Source organism: Acomys minous (genome assembly GCF_964271855.1).
Source record: "Acomys minous genome assembly, chromosome: 6".
In the NCBI taxonomy this organism is placed as follows: domain Eukaryota; kingdom Metazoa; phylum Chordata; class Mammalia; order Rodentia; family Muridae; genus Acomys; species Acomys minous.
The window spans coordinates 105,678,229-105,691,225 of record NC_140487.1 but is presented as its reverse complement, the minus strand read 5'-3'; the positions used below and the strand labels follow the sequence as shown (position 1 = coordinate 105,691,225).

Genomic DNA, 12,997 nt, shown 5'->3' with positions numbered 1-12,997 from the left:
AGTCAGCATCTCCTACAACCATCCTCTTGCCTCAAAGACATTTGTCTTTTCCATTAGTTTCCACAGCTCTCATGTGGAAACTGCTAGATCACTGTAAGAATGAGAAATTTCAAAGACAGACTGAGAGAATGGTTTGGTGTCCTGGAAAAGTCAGGTGCTTTAGATGACCTTAATTTTTAATCCAATTGTTAGTATCTGTGTGACCTGGGACACGGTTACTGAACAAAGTGCCTGCTGCTCATGTTCTCTTCATCTTGCTGTGAAGTCCAGGGGCACAGCACCAAATCCCTATGCCTGGCAAGCAGAAGCATCTCAAACAATGTGCCAAAAAAATGCCAAAGGGATATCTCCCACCTTTATTGCGGCTGTGAGAAGTAAATGAGTATTAAAAACCACCTGTAGCACAGTGGCCCTCATTACAAATTACTCCCACCTCCAGGGAATGACCACACTCCTCAAGTGATACTTTCTAGGGAAAAGGACACTAAGCAAACCATCAATTTCCACCTAACACCTAAGCTTAGCAGGCCGGCCTTCCTGCCCTCCCAGCACGTGGGAAACTGTAGCAAGAGTAATAGCACAAATGCCAGGAGTAAGTTCTGGGCCCTGTAAGGCCCTGTCTCAAAAAAGCAAAGCTTTCTTTCCACTTTTAACAAATACTTTATCAGGCATTACATATATGTAAAATTTCTAAACTTCAAGTAACATACTGACTTTTTTTTTGTAATTCTATAACCACTATCAAAAAGAACCTTCTTTATTTAAAAAAAAAAAACTTTCCTTATTCCCAATATTTTTTGGTAGCAGTAGCACTGGGTATTTAACCTAAGGCTTCTCTATACAAGGCAAGTGCTCTATTACTGAGCTGCATCCCCAGACCCCTTTTATCATTTTAAGATAAGGTCTCACAAAGTTTCATAAACTGCCCTTGAAATCGCCCGCCCTCTGGCTTCTGACCCCCAAGGACCTGAGATCACAAGCCTGTGCCACCAGGCTCAGCTTTGCTTATTTCCAAGTACCTTCTCCAATTACATCACTAAATATAAAATCTGTATCAACAATTCTTCATCTCGAATCCCCAACTGAGCCTACTTACACACTTACAATTTTAACACTTGGACGACTGAGACAGGAGAATCAAGAGTTCAAAGCCAACCTGTTACAAAGAGTTTGAGAGCATACAAGAACTACAAGAATCTACTGGAATTTCTAAAAACTAGTTAAAAACAAACAAACAAACAAATGAAACAAGAGAATTACTTCTCCAACCCAAGATAGAAAAAGTCCATTAACAATTATTTCGGATCATTCAATCCGAAACTAAAAATGTCAGGCTCAGAAAACAAAGCCCTGATCGTTGTGAGTTCTCCTATAGCTTTAGTTTCCTTTTGCACACTAACGAGGCTTAACTTCTCTCACTTCCTGTCTGAAACTGCTCAGTAACAGAGCACGGAAACAAGTAAATACCATATATTAATCCAGTAATAGCGACTCCAAAAGGAAGCACTTCTGAATGCCTACAACGACCCTAGATTAGTCACTTTACACTCCGAGACAAAGCCTAGGGCAGAAACTCAACTATGCCACTTTTTTTTTTTATCGATATTTATACTGTGTGCCTTAGGGGCTTTCCTGCAGAAGGGTAAGAGAGAGTCACAGATTTAAAAAAAAAAAAAGATACTGCGGTTTTACCTCATTAAATACCCTTAACCTGAACAGTAAGCATTTACCCACCAAAAAAAAAGTTTACTTCCGAATACTTTACCGGCAAAAAACAAAAAACAAAAAACAGGATCCTGGGCAAGAGTCAAGCTCGGATACTTAGCTCTGGGAAATGGGGGTGGGGAGAATGGCAAAGACATCTCTGGAAATTCGTAAATTTTACATACATTTTTTTGCGAAAGGGGAAAGAAGCGCCAGAGAGCGGCGTCACGGGAGACTCAGACCCTTTTCTCTTACTTGACCGTAACTCACCGATCGCACGCTTCTCACTACCAACACAAAGACCAAGGGGCCTCCGGGATGCCTGTGCTCACGCGCCGGACAAACGCAGGCGCACCCCTGCACACCTCCTCGCCCGCCACGCTCCTCCTCACCCCCACTCGCTCTCGCCACACCTTCGCCCCCACAAGGACACATGCTGCCCGCACACGCACCTTCTCCCGCATTCTTCCACGCTCGCTCGCTCGCTCGCTCCCCCACCTCGAGCCCCGCTCCCCGCTCCCCGCCCCTGGCCCGGCCCGGCCCTCCTTCCGGGGACGTGTCTCGGGCCTGCTCTAATGGCAGCGGCGCCTCCCGCCCTCCCCTGCCCGAGGCCCGGGAAGCCGCGCGGGGCCGCCCGGGAGGGGCGCACTCACGCTGGCGAGCTGAGGACTGGGCATTGAAGGCCGGCGGAGGCGGGAGCGAGGAGGCGCCTCTCTCCTCAGTCACCTCGGCGGCGGCGGCGGCGGCGGGAGCGGCGGCGGCGGCGGCGACGACTCCCCCCCAGCCTCGGCGCGCGACACCCGGCCCGGCCCGGCGGCGGCGGCGGCGGCGGCGCGTGTCCACGAGTCCGTCTTGCTGCTGCTGCTGCCGCTACTGCTGCTGCCGCTGCCGCTGCGTCCCCCCGCTGCCGCCGCTGCCCCCGCTACCGCCGCTGCCTGCTGGCGTCGCCTCGCGCCGTGCCCGGCCGCCGCTGCCGCTACAGCCGCTCCCGGACGGACGACGGTTACAGCCTAGCTGATCGCGCCGCCGCCACCACCACCGCTGCGCGCGCAGCCGGACCAGCTCCCGCCGCCGCCCCTCAGGGGGCGCTGCGGGGCGCGGCGCGCGCGGTGTGGCCACGCCCTCGGTTCTGGTGATTGGCTGCCGGCGGCTCGCGGCGGTTGGCCCCGCCCACTGCCTACGGGGCGCTGACCCACTGCCCTGGGCGCCTCCCGCGCTCCGCCTCCGCGTGGTTTGCTCGGCTCGGCACTGGGGGCGACGGAAGGCGCATACATGTGACCGGGGCGGGGTGGGGGTAGTGGGGTGACCGACGTGGCCGAGGGAAGGGCCCACCCATGCCACGACCCGCCCATCCGCACCTGGGTCTAAGTTAGCGCCTCTGGCCGCCCAGTGACCCGCAAGGTCGCGGGCGGATTCCCGATCCTAGGAGGCGCGGCCTCGAGCCAGATCCCGCTGGGACTGGGACTAGGCGGCACCGAGACCTGAGCTGAGCTCGGGGATTTCCAGCTAAGAAGTGGGTAACCGATTACCTTAGCACTTGGCTGTCCTTTCTGAAAGCCTCGGATGTAGTGCACATCTCCGGGAAGGGTCTTACTGCCCTGCTCCCAGCCCCCTTGTGGGCTAGCAATACTCAAACCTCTCCCTTGACAGAATTCTTAATGCAGAATTAAGAAACAAGTTTCTTCCTTAAGTATTCTCAACTATTAAACGGAAATAATACCAACTTCACAGATTCTTTTTAGTACCAATATAAAGTGTGAAGAATGAGTGTGATTAAAGAAAAAAAAAGCCCGGCGGTCGTGACATATGCCTTTAATCGGAGCACTTGGGCGAGGCAGAGGCAGGCAGGTCTCTGAGTTCAAGGGAATAAAAACGCAACTCTGGAACTGGGAATATAGCTCAGTAGTAAAAGCGCTTGCTTTGTGAGGTCCTAATTTCAATTCTTGGCACCTCAAAAAAGAAGGGGGAGGGGGTGGAGTAGATGTCAAGATTGCCAATCTTGCCTGGCAGTGGTGGCACACACTTTTAATCCCAGCTCTTGGGAGGCAGCAGCAGGCGGATCTCTGTGAGTTCCAGGTGAGCCTGGCCTGCAAAGCAAGTCCAGCACAGCCAGGGCTCTGCTACACAGAGAAACACTGTCTCAAAACAACAAAACAAAAAAAGATTGCCAATCGTATGCCGCCGCCCCCCTTTAACGATGTTGAAGATTATGTTAGAGATTCTCCAATGGAAAGACTTGCCTTTTGCCTTTGGAACCTGGCCAGAAGTTGTTCGCCAGCCCATGCATCCTGAGTTTTGGAAATTGTGATTATCAGTGAAGTGAGTTGGGAGACTGGTTTGGGCTGTTGCCAGAGGGAGCAGAAAAAAGCCCTTCCCCCCCCCCCCCCCCACCTCTCCCGGAGTCTGCCTTAGGAAGTGGGTAGACTCCCCAAAGATGGGAGTGAGGAGAAAAGAGCTTCCGCACTATCCGTTCTGGAAGTCTCACCCACCCAGAATCCATTTACAAGGCAATGAAAATGCCCCTTGAGCTGTCTCTCCCCAGCCGGTTCATCCTGCCCTTGCCCTGTGAGGAAATACAGTGGTCAGTGGCCATTAGCCCTTCCCCACAGGGCAGACCAGGAGCACTGCTCCTGACCAGAAGCCTTCCATTAGAAAAATCTAATGATTCAGCCTCATGGAGCCACAGCACAGAACTCAGGTTGTTTACTGCCAGCAGGTGGCCTCGGACCGGGTATTTTAGGGCAAGGCTGTGTAGTCTTGCTGGCGTAGGAGTTTAAAAGGCCTTGGGGAGCACAAGAGACTGCAGATTAAAATCAAGGCCCCTGGCTGAGGCTGTGAAAGCTCAAAGGCTGCCTACGTGGTTCTACCAGCCTCGTCAGGCAGTGTTTTCTCGAAGGACAGACTGAAGAGGAAGAAGTAACTCCCTGGCAGAACTTTTGCTGCATTTCCTGGTTACTGGTGCTTCCTTTATGGTCTTACTGTGCACACTCTATCAAGGCAACGCAACATACTATAAAATGCCTGTTCTCATGATTGGTCTCTGCTTGTCGGCTCTACTTAGGGCAAACTAGTAGATAGCTGATCAGATGTATCTTTCCTCCATCTGGCTCTCCGCCTGGCCCTAAAATAACAGTAAGTAACATAACAACATAAGGATAACAATAAAACTACACTAATAGCCATTTTTAAAAGCATCTACTCTATTCCAAGCCCTGGGCAAGGTGCTTTTGAATAAATTACCAAATTTATGTTTCTAAATAACCCTAAGAAGAAGGTATTATTAACTCGTTTTAAAAGAGAATAGAGGCTTGGAGAAATGAAATGGCAGAAGCGGAACTTGGCCCAGGTTTATCTGCCTCTGGGGCCCAAATAATCTTGTTAGTCTCTGACTTCTGTCAATAACTGGTGTCCCTCAGAGTAAGCTGGAGAGAGCCTTTGGAGACCTTGGGCACCCACCTCTAAGAGACCACAGAGTCACCAGCACTTTGCCTTCCCCATAGGCCAGTAAAGAGGTGTACTGGCCTCTCAAATCTAGTTGTTTTTCCAGAGAAGGTTGTAGTAATGTGGCTTTACTTCCTCCTCAGCATAAAAATAAACAGATCAGGAACTGGGCTGCAGGTGCCTTATTAAGCACAAACCACCCTTGGCAGCCGAGTTTCGCACGTAAGTACCCAGAGTTTATCCAGGGCCATTGCTGAAGCAGTCCAAGTGCCATTAGCTTATTAATCCTCCCAACACCCCTGTGAGGCAGAGCTGGCGGTATTCCTGGCTCATTTTACAGAGCCCGATCTCCTTGGAAGCAGAAGCTTGTGTGGGCCTGCCTTACCCAGCAGTACCAAAGTAACAGAGATATGACAGAGAAACTGAGGTGCTAAGCTTGGGATACAGCCCCTTCTGTGAGGCTGTTGTCTTTTACTTGGCATAGTTGGATGGCCACAACGTTGCTATGTAACCTTGTGTCCTGGTTAGGTTTTTTTTTGTTGTTGTTGTTGTTTTCTGTTGGTGGTGGTGGTTTGGGGTTTTTGTTGTTTTGTTTTTGTAGTTGTTTTGGGGGAGGTTGATTTTTGTTTCTGTTTTGTCGACTTGAGACAAGCCAGAGTCATTTAGGAAGACAGAACATCGGTTGAGAAGATGCCACCGTGAGCATGGCCCATAGGCAGGTCTCTAGGGGCATTTTCTTGTTTAGTGATTGCTGTGGGAGAACCTGGACCACTAAGGGTGGTGTCGGCCCCTGAACGGATGGTCCTAGGATGTATGACATAACAAGCTAAGCGAGCCAACGAGGGCAATGAAAGGCATTGGTATGGGCTCAAGACATCTCAAGGCCAAGTTCTCAGCACAGGGGAGATGTATTTGCCCCAGTGGGACAAAGGGCGGGGAGTAAGAGACAAAGACAGGAGACAGAAGATGCAGGAGAAGGGAAAAGGAGCAAGGAAGAGCCAGGCGTGTTGACGCACACCTTTGTGGGGGGGGACAACACCATGGATGGGACGGTAACAGAGAGAGAGGGAAAGAGAGAGAGAGAGAGAGAGAGAGAGAGAGAAGCGCAGGCGGATCACTGTGAGTTCAAGGCCAGCCTGGTCTACAAAGTGAGTCCAGGACAGCCAAGTATACACAGAGAAACCCTATCTCAAAAAACAAAAACAAACAAAAACAAAAACAAGGAAGAGAAGTCAGGGATATTTGTGGGGGGAGGGAGAAGTGAGACAACCACAAAGACTGCCTCTGGACAGAGAGGAGACACATGTGACCAGTGAATGGCAGTTTGTAAAGGTAAAAAGAGAAACCCAGCATTAGGATGAGGTGTTTAATTGTAATTGAGCATCTTAACTAGTTGACCCAGTGGGGACTTTCGATATCTGGACTTCACTACTGGATAGCTGGACCTTGATAGTCAGCCTCAGGAGGAGGAAGTGGCCAACTAAGGGCATAGACCTTGGTGTCTAGCTTTAGGAATGTAAGCTAACAGTTTTTTAGCAAGGCAGAGGGAACGGGGGAGAAGGGCAAGGCCAGCCCGAGCCAGGTTTGCCATGCTCTGGCAGGCCAGAGTCTCTTCACGGAAGCCAGCACGCAGCAGCATCCTCCGTGGCCTCTGCTTCAGCTCCTGCCTCTAGGTTCTTGTCTTGAGTCCCTGTCCTGACTTTCCTTCAGGGTGGATTATAAATTGTAAGGTGAAATACTTTTCTCCCCGGGTTCCCTTTGGTCTCCATGTTTATCACAATAGCAGGCCAGGTTGAGGCCAGTCTGGTCTACGGAGTGAGTTCCAGGACAGGCAAAGCTACATAGAGAGAGCCTGTCTTAAACACACACACACACACACACACACACACACACACACACACACACACGACAAGGTGGGTGACTCTTAAGGATTGGCATTCAAGGTTGTCCTTTGGCCTCCATGCTCACCAGGACACATATAAAATGAAAGGGTAGGGCCAGGCGGCGGCGGCGGCGGCGGCGGCGGCGGCGGCGGCGGCGGCGGCGGCGGCGGCAGCCTTTAATCCCAGCACTTGGGAGGCAGAGGCAGGCCGATCTCTGTGAGTTTGAGGCCAGCCTGGTCTACAGAGCAAGTTCCAGGACAGCCAGAACTGTTACACAGAGAAACCTTGTCTCAAAAAAAAAAAAAAAAGAAAGAAAAGAAAAGAAAAGAAAGCAAAATTATAGGCTCTCAAGCTAGGTATGGTGACACATGCCTGTTGTTAGGGCTAACTGTGGTGTCTATTAACATATCAAAGTGAACTTTGGCCTCCAGGTTCTCCCAGCATTCCTCAGTCCCTACCTGTTACAGAGCCCTCTTGGCTGCCCCCTTAACCTAAACTTCTCTAGCCCAAGGGCTGGGCTGTCCCTCCTGTATAATCCAACCATTTTGCTATGCTGGTCCTTTTTGGCTTTTTGGTCTATCCTTCTCTCCAGTACCCTTTTCTACCTTTGCCCAGTCTCCTGGCCCAGGGCCCCGTTCTTGGTTGCCTGTTCTTCCCCTGCCCTTTCTCCCCACATAGCCTGGCTCAGGGTCCTGTTCACTTGGACTCTCCCACAGGTCTCTGCCTCTGACTATAAACTTTCTTCTCCACCACACCTAAGAGCAGTCATGTCTTGTCCTTTGTTCCTTTTCTTTTGGTTTTTCTAGACAGGGTTTCTCTGTGTAACCTTGGCTGTCCTGGACTCGCTTTGTAGACCAGGCTGGTCTTGAATTTATATCAATCCGCCTGCCTCTACCTCCCAAGTGCTGGGATTAAAGGCATGCACCACCACACCAGGCTCTTTGCTTTTTTTCCGTTCATCTATGCTGATGCCAGATGGTGGTGGCACACCCCTTTAATCCCAGCACTTGGGAGGCAGAGGCAGGAGGATCGCTGTGAGTTCGAGGCCAGCCTGGTCTACAAATCGAGTCCAGGACAGCCAAGGCTACACAGAGAAACCCTGACTCAAAACAAACAAACAAACAAACAAAAACCATCTAGTGCTGAAACCAGGGGCAGTCATGTCCTTTCCCTTTTTTTTTCTTTTGTGTTTTGTTTTTTTGTTTGTTTGTTTAGTTGGTTGGTGGGTTTGAGACAGGGTTTCTCTGTGTAGCCTTGGCTGTCCTAGACTCACTTTGTAGTCCGGGCTGGCCTCAAACTCACAGCGATCCACCTGCCTCTGCCTCCCCTGCCTCTGCCTTCCGAGTGCTGGGATTAAAGGTGTGTGTAACCATGGCCCGCCTATTTCTTCTTTTTTTCATTCACTTGCAGTCTTAGCACTCAAAACACACCAGAGGATTATTAGGATAAAGCGGCGGAGGGGGGGGGAGGTACCTCAGTGAGTTGGAGGCAAGGTGTACCACTAAGAGATCACGCCGCACAACAGACCTAGCACAAGAGGTTTATTAGAGGGAGCGGGAAAGAACAAAAAGCTGTCTAGGAGTGGGGACATGAGAGAGACATACAGATGGATAAAGAGACTGGGAGTCAGAGCCAATGAACAAGACGATAAACCTGGCATACCTGAGGCCTTTTTTTTTTTTTTTTTTTTTTTTTGGTTTTTCGAGACAGGGTTTCTCTGTGTAGCCTTGGCTGTCCTAGACTCACTTTGTAGACCAGGCTGGCCTCGAACTCACAGCGATCCGCCCGCCTCTGCCTCCCGAGTGCTGGGATTAAAGGCGTGTGCCACCACGCCCGGTGGGTATCAATACACAACTTGTAGCAACAGTGGAAATCTGCCATACATGGCATCATCAGGTGATGACATAAGCTGCTGCCTTTTAGTTACTGAAGGGCAGGCTCACAGAGCACCAGGTTTACAAGGATTACCACAAGTTTGAGGCTATTGTGGTTTACATACCAAGTTCCAGGATCAGAAGTACTCTCACCACGGGGTGGCAGCTAAAAGACGTAAAATCCCAGCACTTCAAGGACAGACAGAATTGCTTAGACTTGTTGGCCAACTTCTCTAGCCAAATCAGTGGGCTCCAGATTTGGTGAGAGATCCTATCTCAAAAAATAAGATGAAGAGCAATGGGGGAAGACATCCAATAGTGACTTCCAACGTACACACACACACACACACACACACACACACACACACACACACACACACACACGTCACGGGCTCTATCAGTCAGCGACTATGGGCCTGTAGTTTCACCTATTTGGTGACTGACTCTGGAAGAGTCCTTGAGACCAGACATAGTGACACTCCCATCACTCAAAAATATTAAACAGGATTGGGGATGTAGCTCAACAGTAAAACACTTGCCTAGCATGCATAAGGCCCTGGGTTCAGTTTCCAAAACCATAGAAAAAAGTTTTTTAAAATGTCTTTTTACAAATTGCCACAACTTTGAAGCTAGCCCAGGCTACACAGTGAGTTCTAAGGCAGCCTGGGCTACCGTCTGAGACCTTGTCTTACACCTACAGTTTCTTTCTTTCTTTCTTTTGGTTTTTTGAGACAGGGTTTCTCTGTGTAGCCTTGGCTGTCCTAGACTCACTTTGTAGACCAGGCTGGCCTCAAACTCACAGCGATCCACCTGCCTCTGCCTTCCGAGTGCTGGGATTAAAGGCGTGCGCCACCACGCCCAGGCACCCCCTACACTTTCAAAAGGAGCAGAGACTCCATACTATAACTCTATATACAGAGATTTTTAGCTCTTGAATCTTAAAAATTTTAACGGCTAAAGCTTCCTTGTCTATACTGGAGCATGGTGGTCACGTCAATTCCGTTGTAGTTGTGGAAAACCTAGAAACTAAGGACAGCGTAAAGTATCTGGCACTGTGGGGGTGGTCCATCCTTTTCACTTCTTTTACAAACAGGCTTTGCCTTTCTGTGACCTCAAGTAAAGGAAGTAACAGGGTGTGGTGGAAAATACGTGCAACCAGCAAAGCTGAAGTTATTCCAGGCTTAGCCACTGTGTGACCAGTCGGAAGTTACCTATCCTTTCTGAGGCCAGATTTTCCCTGCCTCTAATACTGAATGTATGGTTGTAAGAACCTACGAGCAATTGACACCGTGCTAGGGTTACTGGTGAATACACACACAGACTTACAGGAAGGGCCAAGTTGCAAACCACAGCTAAAACTCTTCGGCCCGAAACCAAATAGGTCATGAGCTGCAAATTAAGCCAACCAGGCTAGATCTGTAAAGTTCAGATGACATGGGAAATTCCCGCCTCAATACGTCCGGACCTTGCCAGAGAGGCAGTTAAGAGAGAAAGGCTATATGAGAAATGGCCCAATCCTCCCCAAGAGCGATAACCCAAGAGGAGGAGGCAGGGGGAGGAAAAAAATGTACTGATTCACCGCCCCACCCATCCCCTGCCTCTAATCTCTCTTCCGGAATTTTACAACCCTCCTTCACTAGGGTGAAAAGGAGTGGGGAGGGCGGCGGTTCCAGTCCTCCGCGGAACCGGCTCCCCCACCCCCACCCCCGCCCTGCAGATGCGCGGGTACAGGAAGCTTAGGGGCCCGGGTGTCAGACGCACAGCCGGTGGCGTGCTCGCAGCATCCACCCCTGCACGCTTGGGTTTGGGGGAGCCCCGGGGAAAGACAAGCTGTGGATTCTGGGAGACAGAATTGGCGGTCTTGGTGACCAGTAGGAGCATGAAAGCTTCTGAGGGAATCCGCTTTGCACCCGATGGGGCAGACCGCGACCTCTCTCCGCGGTCAGATGTAACTGGATTTCCGCTGGAGAAGAAAATGGCTTTAAGAACTGACAGGAGAGGGGGAAACCTGAGAAGTGAGGCTCAGGCTCCGTTTCGTCTTACAGGTGGGGCAACTGAGGCCTAGAGAGGGCCTGATCTACCCAAGAAGGTCCCGACAACCAACTGTAGTCTCCCCGCTTTGGGTTCAACACACAGCATTCATTGATGCTTCGTGACTCGCTTTCCCTGTACGGCAACAGGAAAATGTCAAAGATTTATTAATAACTGGAGCGAGAACTGTTGGCATCAGCAACACCCTACGCCCACAACGGATTCCGAAGTAGTAGTTCACAGCTGAGCCTTATTAAGTACTTAACTGAGTGCCAAGGCCCTGTTACTCTAAACATTCGATGGATGCATTAATTGGGGGATTTTTTGTTTGTTTGTTTGTTTGTTTGTTTGTTGTTTTTGAGACAGGGTCTCAGTATGTAGCTCTGGCTGTCCTAAAACTCACTATGTAGAACAGGCTGGATTTGAACCTACAAGAGAGATCTGCCTTCCTCTGCCTCTTGAATGTTTGGGATTAAAGATGTGCGCCACTCTTCCATGCTTGGCTTGCTTTTTGTTTGTTTGTTTTTGTTAGGGAACAGGGTTCCCATTACGTAGCCTTGTCTGGATTATAAATCACAAAGAACCACCTGCTTCTGTCTCCCAAGTGCAGAAATGAAAGGCATGTGCCAACAGCACACCTGGCCTTATAGATGTATTAATTCTATTATTCCTATTCTCCCTTAAAGAATTTGTGTGTGCTCTAGAAAGCCTCAGGCTCAGATGCTCCTGGAGTTGAAGTTTCAGGCCGTTGTTAGCCTCCTGACCCTAGGTGCTGGGACTCGAACTCAGATCCTTTGGAAGAACAGCAGGCGCTCTTGACCACTGAGCTATGTCTCCAGCCCTTTATCTTACTCTTACTTTTCCAAAGTTGGCATTTCTTTTGTTGGGGATAGGTCAAGCGCTACCCAGTGCGTGGCAGAGGTCAGAGGGCAACCAGCAGAAGTTGATTCTCCCCTTCCAACATGTGGGCCCCCCCCCCCCCCCGCCCCAGATCAAACTCAGGTCACCAGGCAGCTAAGTGCCATTACTAGTGAGCAATCTTGGGGTGTCCCTCCCCACCCCTGATTCTTACCTTTTAGTCAACTAATACATGAAATCGACAGGAGAATTTGAACTCCACAAGTATTTTTCCAAGGGAAGTCAAGCACAGTGCGTATTTTTCCACAGCCCCACACCTCAGCCACTGTGGAGTTAGGATCTACCTATGGCTCTGTCTGGACTTCAGCTTGAACCGAGGAAACTGTCCTCACTAGAGCGGCCTCTCCCACAGTGCTTGGGGGATTATCGGTGCTCACGTAAATCTTTAATAGGTGCTCCCTGTCCGGATCATGTTCCTGTTCTTACACCCTGAGACCTCAAAGCACCAGGTTAAACAAGGCAATCAAGGTCAGACTGCGCAACTGAGAAGATCCCCTCCCCCACAGGGCCCAGCTTTACTCTCCAGAGCCCACTGCTGGCCACGTCAGCTGTCCTGCTTAGCTCCTGTTGTTTTTCCTAAGATGCTATCATAAAGCTGTCCGTCCATCCCTCCCTCCACCCCCAACGTGTCCTCTCCCCAGTCCTCAGTTTATACGCATGGTAACTGCACAATTGTAGCATTCTTTCTTGGTTTAAAGCCAAAGCTGGCAAGCCATGTTTTCTTCTAACGCAAACACCATGAGAGAGAAAAGCTGGGTCTCCCCAACCACTTACCTTCTCTCTCTTTCTTTCTTTCTTTCTTTCTTCCTTTCTTTCTTTCTCTTCGTTTTTTTCCTGAGACAAGGTTTCACTGTGTATCCTTGGCTGTCCTGGACTTGCTTTGTAGACCAAGCTGGCCTCAAACTCACAGCAATCTGCCTGCCTCTGCCTCCTGCTTGCTGGGATTAAAGGTGTGCCCCACCACACCCAGCTGCATTTTCTTTTCTTTCTTTCTTTTTTTTTTTTTTTTTTGTGGGGAGGGGTTGCACTCATAATTAAAAATAACAACAAGGCTGCAAAGATGAATTAGTAGTTAAGATCGCTTGCTGCTCTTTCAGAGAACCTGGGTTCATTTCCCAGCACTGACTTGACAGCAAACAACAACAG

General features: G+C 49.9%; 1 protein-coding gene across 3 annotated transcripts in view; it reads right to left on the bottom strand.

Moving 5' to 3' along the window:
• PTP4A2 (protein tyrosine phosphatase 4A2) overlaps positions 1–12,772 on the bottom strand; it is a 39,529-nt gene extending 26,757 nt beyond the window's left edge. Inside the window, exon 1 of one of the 3 annotated variants that reach the window (XM_084787190.1) lies at positions 12,626–12,772. The gene's annotated coding sequence lies outside the window, so the exon portion shown is untranslated. Of the gene's footprint in view, positions 1–2,156; positions 2,213–2,357; positions 2,755–12,625 lie in introns of those variants that run through there. The other 2 variants (XM_084787189.1, XM_084787191.1) reach the window with 2 other exon arrangements.
• Between the last annotated feature and the right edge of the window lie 225 nt (positions 12,773–12,997).